The sequence below is a fragment of the Dermacentor albipictus genome, chromosome 6, assembly GCF_038994185.2.
Source record: "Dermacentor albipictus isolate Rhodes 1998 colony chromosome 6, USDA_Dalb.pri_finalv2, whole genome shotgun sequence".
NCBI lineage: Eukaryota > Metazoa > Arthropoda > Arachnida > Ixodida > Ixodidae > Dermacentor > Dermacentor albipictus.
In genome coordinates, this window is record NC_091826.1 from 102,576,673 (window position 1) to 102,583,056 (window position 6,384).

At 47.3% G+C, this 6,384-nt stretch overlaps 1 non-coding gene across 1 annotated transcript; it reads right to left on the reverse strand.

Annotated features, from left to right (window-relative positions):
* Window positions 1-5,915: 5,915 nt before the first annotated feature.
* TRNAN-GUU (transfer RNA asparagine (anticodon GUU)) lies at window positions 5,916-5,989 on the reverse strand. Its single transcript has one exon. It is a non-coding gene; the product is annotated as a tRNA-Asn (tRNA).
* Between the last annotated feature and the right edge of the window lie 395 nt (window positions 5,990-6,384).

Here is a 6,384-nt window from a genome sequence, read left to right on the forward strand (position 1 = left end):
TTCAGGTACGCATTTCGATTTATCAAAGAAGTAATTACTGCCTCTTCGAGTAATTTAGACCATGCAGGAAGGAAAAGGTTAGAAGAGAGCATGACGTCACGTAGCCAGCCTTTCCAGGCCGTGACGCCAGTCTCTCTGCTCTGTGTCGGCCCAACACGTGACCTCTTGCGCCGAGATCACGGAGCAAGAATCCAGATTTGCCGACATGGAGGCACTTTTCCCTTCCTCCACGAGAATGGGACTGGAAAAAAAGAATCAACTGGGACTGCTAAAATCTACCGCGCGCTCTGGCCTTGCTCTGAAGTTTTCACCACGTGTTGGGACAACGCCCTTCCCTTCAATCGCGTTGCGCAATGCTCCCTCTTAACCTTCTTTCCTTCCTCTATGATTCAGACCAAGGGTTAAGATTCTCCTATTTGCCACAGGCAATTTTCTTGAAACTTGGTGCAGCCAATAAAACTTATTGACTCGCCATAACGGCCCTGCGAAAGCGGTTGTCCAACGAATCTCCTGAACACCACCGGTAAAAATGCTCAGGAGGTATTCAATGCTTTATTGCTTTAGAGTAATGGTATTTTAAATAATAGTAGTAATGAAAGTAATAGTAATATTGATAGCACTCACCGCCCATAGCGTTGCTGCAACAACATCGAAATCAGTTGTTAGGCTGGTTCTATTATATACCAAATGCTAGGGACGTCACTCCCCAAGTTGCAAGCTGCCGTCGCCGCAGCAGTTTGCGCAACATTAATCTTTATCCGAAAACGTATGCGGGGAGCGCTACGTGCTTCGCATTGATACAAGGAGCGCCGTATCGTCAATTATCTGGCACGGATGCTTGTTTTGTGCTTGTTCTTTATTGAAACGCATGCAATTCTGTTGTATATTGTATGCGTGATGCCAAACAATGTATGCACTGTTCGCTTCACTTTGCCGAGTGCTTGAAGCCTCTCCCTTACGGGGCTCCTGGCCCTGCACTGCCGCCGGGATCGGCCCACATTTTGTTTAAGGTACACGGGCACGAAAAATTCCAACCTACTAGAGGCTAACTACATCTCTGTAAAACCACCCTGTATAACACAATATAACGCACTTGGAATGATTCAGCGCAAAGCATTGAGTTTTTTTTTTTCTAACTGCCGTACAACCGACTGACCCACAACTCCCGTCTAAACGCATGGTGCCCACTCATTGCAAAGTTCTGAGCTTTATCTTTCTTTTTCTGCTCTCGCTGTCCCATGACCCATGTCTGTCTATTAGCATTATTGTTAACCGCAAATCCTCACTCTGAAATTTTGACTTTCTATCAGGCACATTAACGTTTTCAAAAAATATTTCGTCCACCATTGAGGAACGAAACACTCTACCATTGTCATTGCTAAGCAATAATGATTCTATCTTCCTTGAAATTCCATTGCACATTTTCTGACGCATATCTCGAAACTGGTGTAATGCTCAGAATGCGTTGCAAGTGAATATTTTCTGCGCACTCACTGGGCTACAAGCATGTTCGCAAATTAGGACACGGTTAGCTTCATTGGTAATGTTCGTTATACAAGAACACCCATAAAGGAGGAAGGTAAGGAGAATGCCCAAGTATTTTGTTGAAGCTGGATGGTTGACATTAATCATATCAATTGCGCAAGTTCTACATGTGCAAGAACGAGGGTGATGACAGGAAATGACAGAGGTTATCGCGGTTTTAACAGTTTCTTCTTATTGCGATAGCAATTGTATGGACACTCCAGGCGCATTATTGCCGTCACCGTGATGTTTCGCATAAAGCCCAAGGGCGATAACATCGCCGCCGCGCGTCGTATGCTGTATGTGCGAGTGAAAGCAAGCGAGATAAGCCGACGATCGCGGCTCAATATGGCGCGCGCGAAGGAGAACGCGAAGAGCAAACGCGGCGTCTTCCGTCGCGCGAGAGGCTGTGGGGGAGCGAGAGGGAGTGGTGCAGCGTTCTGCTGTGGTAGCAATTGCGCATTTCTAGACCGGGCGCAAGGGGAACTGACGACCGCGACTCAATCTCGCACGCCATATATGCAGGAAAGCGGATAGACAGCGCGGGAGGGAGTCGGGGCGCTTTCGACTCCGCCAACAAGTGCCGAGTTTGCACTGCAGCGTGCGGCCGGGCCCGCCGTATCTTGGAAGTGCTTGAAAGGCGTCTGCACACGGCTCATATATCTTTGTGCGCGCTGTGTTCTCGCCGCCCTTGCGTTGAAGCGATGCACCGCACGAAGGTCGAATTCGCTCGCTGCTACTGTCGCGCTTGCTCCACCCGCTTTCTTACAGCGAGTGTCCGCGCTCATTGAGTGCGATGCGTTCATGTTTGCTGATGCGCGCTGACACCATGGTCTTTAATTAATGCAGTAAGCGAACGTTTCCATGTTTATGCGGCTGATAAGACTACTGTCCGTACTTCGGATATACAGCTGCCAACTAATTTGTTATCGCAATGGATGCTTCACCTTTCGGGCGAAACTGCGACCTTTTTGAGGTTAGAAGGTCTAAGTGGTTAATGAAGGCGCCAAGCATTGGCGGCGAGGAGTTACGGAGTCGCCATCTATCGGAAGCGCCTCGCTGGCGTAGTATGAGGGATCACGTGGCGCGCTCCTCATAGGTTTTGCTGTCAGCGCTCACTAAAAACACCACGCGCGAGCTTTCCCGGACATTTCTGTAAGTACTTTAGGAACGAGAGAAGTTTTTTTACTGTCTAAATAATAATCTTGGGCAAACTGAAAGCACACAATCGTTTACAGACGCTATCTCTTTACCGAATACGTACAGTGAGCGCCACTGCGCGCGGTCGCCGCGGTGAAGTCTCCCGAACCAGCTTCTTGTGTGAAAGGTAGGTAAACGCTGAGAGCAAACTATGTGAAATATGTTCTTATAATGTTTGTATAACTAAATGGAGCGTAATAGAACGAAGCCTCAATGCAGCGATCGCACACATTCGCAGCGACCGACTGCGCGTCTGCACGCTTGTCCGCGCACTATTTCGCTTTCTCCGCGCGCGCGTTTTCGCACCGTGCCATGAGCTTTGGCCGCAGATTATGAGCATTTGACAGTATGCAAGCAAGCATTGTTGCGTGGGCGCTATCAGAGTGGTTCAAAAGTAATTTCATTGCAGAGACTCCGACGCCTACAGGGACTGTGATGTGCCGTCGCGACGATTCAATATTTTTTTTTCTTCTAAATTCTTTGAACTTTCAATATTATTTCTCGAGTTGCGTCGCACTGTATGTTCATCGGTGTTCTCAGCGTGCAATTTCCCGCTGCTCCTTTTTTGTAATCTAGTGCATTAATTCATAACATAAACATGACCACACTGTAAAATAATTTACACCCTAAAAGTGAAAAAAGGTGTAAATGTGTCTATAACTCACACCCTTAAGGTGTTATCTTTATAACGGACACCCTAAGGGTGTGAGTTATAGACACATTCACACCCTTTTTCACTTTTTAGGGTGTAAATTATTTTACAGTGCATATGCCATGATTTTTTTTAATGTGTTTCTTACCGCTGCCTTTCCACTCCACTGAACTTACCAGTATCTATAGCATCGACAAGTTCATAGACCAAACCATCATGACATTAGTCGGGCAGCGGAGTGGGGCGAGCGTCTCAGTGCGCGTTTTCAGAACATTGCAGACCGGGCGCCGTAACAGAAATCTTCCTCGCGTCTGTGCTTGCTGCATACCCGAGTTGTAGCCGATGACTGTTTGCCGGTTTTATGTTTCGCGAGCCAAGCTTCACGCAGCTTCTTGTCCTGCGGCTACGTGTGAATAAGGTTGACACCGGCCTCCGTTACGTGCGTCCGGCCCTGCGGCACCGAGCAGTAGCCTACCATGTTGCGCGCCTTCAAAGGCAGCCACTACCTACTGTAGTGCTTTCAAGCGCTGTAAAGGAGACACTCTAGGGGGGAAAATTTCGCCACTAAATGAGGACCGCAGCGTACGAGGGAATTTAAACTCTTTTTCGGCTCGCTTCGGCGATCCCGAAGCAGCCGACCGTAAGGACCGTACATTGAGGAACATCTATATATAACGGGTCAAACTGAGAGAGGCGCAGTCGCTGGCGTAAGCAAAGCGGTGTCAGTTGGTGAAGCGGCAGCATATCCCGCCCACAGCAGGTGGATATAGGTCCAGGCTTGAAAGCTTCAAGCCTAGACCTATAGCTTCAAGCAATATTTCATATGTTTATTTTTTCGAAGCCTAAAGGTAAAGCTTCAATGGGGTATCTTGTGATTCATGCTAGTACAAGCAATTTTTAAAGAAGTGTTAGCTGTGTGGCGTAGAACAAGCCTCCGAGAAAACCGTGCTCATTATTGTTAAAGATGTTAACAGGTGCTATCAATTTAAAGTGACCCTGAACGAACCCTCGGGCTTGGTGAAATAACGTAGTCCGCGGGATAGCATACGCTGCTGTGAACATCTCAGCCAAGTTTCGCCATCGTATACGCGGTGCGCGGAGCTCGCAAAGCGGATCGCGAAGTCTGCTTTTTTCTCAAACCCTCTCTCTTCAACTGAAGGTCCTCGCTCTCTTCTAGACGCCCCATTTCGTCATCGGACGGACTATTTCGTCATTCCCTTAGACGGCTGCTATTGGCCGATAGCTGACATCAGGCTGCGGTCGGCTACGTGGCGTAGATACCGTGACCGCCGCGCGGGGCCGCCACGAGTCCACTGGCTAAGCTCGCTGCTGCTCGCTGAGAACAACTGCGTTTGGCTTATGTTTAGCGCGTCGTCGGCACCAAAGGCCGAAGTCGACGCATCTACGTCAAAATCCAAAATTAAACTTGAACTGCGCGCCACGGTGACATACAGAAGGAGGAGCACTTTGGGCACGCCCAACTTCGTCGTAGCCTCCGCAGTGCAGGGCATTGAAGAAGGAACGGCAGCACAGCGGAAGCCGTGTTCGATTGCCAATAAGTCCGCTTCTAATCAACGCATTGAATTACTTTTTGCGCCGAAGTATTATTGAATTGCCCTATTTTCACTTCAAATGCCTTTCTCCACTACGATAATAAGTGGTTAAGGCCCCTTTAATGATGTGAGAGTAGATTATGCGATGAGGTGACGTTATGCGAGATTGGATCGTACTTTTTTTTCGTTTTAACCGACAGATGTCAGTGAAACGAAATTTCCCATAAATATACAAGGGCGTTAGTTTAGCAGAAAGTGTAAAGGGCGATCTGAGCGCAGCTGCCAGCCTACATACTTACACTCTGATGCAAGAGGCCTGTCGAGGTCGACGTCACGTGTCAGTTTAGGCCTAAATCAAATTTATACTTTTTTTTCTTATTCGAATCAGCATTGCCTGCCGCTTTGATGAGAAATACAGGCGACGAGGGGGAAAGGAGGAGCGCAGGTCGAGTCCTTGCATTGTTCGCGCCACGGTGAAAGAATGAACCAGTTGGGGTCATGTCTAGCTAGTAATTTTTTTTCAACTATTCTGCAATTATTGGCTGCAGCACTATTCCTGCGTAATGAAAGAGACAGAGTCTCACTCAATTTGCATTTGAACATCAGATGCACTCTATATTAAATCCCTGTAAAGGCGCTGTAGGAATTGCAAAAAATAAATTAGTAAAACCGGCTTAGTCATATCGACGCATCGTTGCACCCTCGCTAGAGGTTGGTCTGGAAATTTTTTTTTCTCCCAGTATTGGTTATACAACCACAGCGGAACAATCATCAACGGTCATACGCTATACCTTTACGCGTTTACAGAATTAGTGAACAATACATAAGAATAAAACAACAATCCTATGCGCCGGCGCCGCTGCTTTCACAATCCAGTATGGCGGCGGAGCTCGGCAAGACGCTAGGTGGCGGCACCACCAATAATGGCGGCAACACTGCAAAAAAAGAAAGGAAAAAAAAATCTAGGAAGACCAAAAACAGACAGCCGCCCCCGGGAGGGCTCGAACCTCCAACCTTTCGGTTAACAGCCGAACGCGCTAGCCGATTGCGCCACGGAGGCTGGATGACGAACTCCGAAATAAAAGAGCATGATATACCTTGCTCTCCGAGCATTTCGTAAAGAGCGATCTGGAGCACGTCCGCGTCATGTGGACCATATATGTATAAGGGACGATCACTTTCAAGTTTTCAAGTTTAAGTTTTCAATACTCGTTCTTTGCTTTCTCTATAAACATGTAGAATGGCTTTCCGGACTGCACTGTAACAGCACAAAATGTTGAAGAATTTTATACTCAACTAGAATTGCATTACAGGCAACGGGATAATTAATAATTAATCATGCTTACTGTTATTCTTGCATTTCGAAGAGACCTTACACGTATATACTTGTTCATGCTTCCTGTAATTTGTGTTCGACAATGCTCTATAATGTTGTATTGTCGGTGCTGAAGTGTA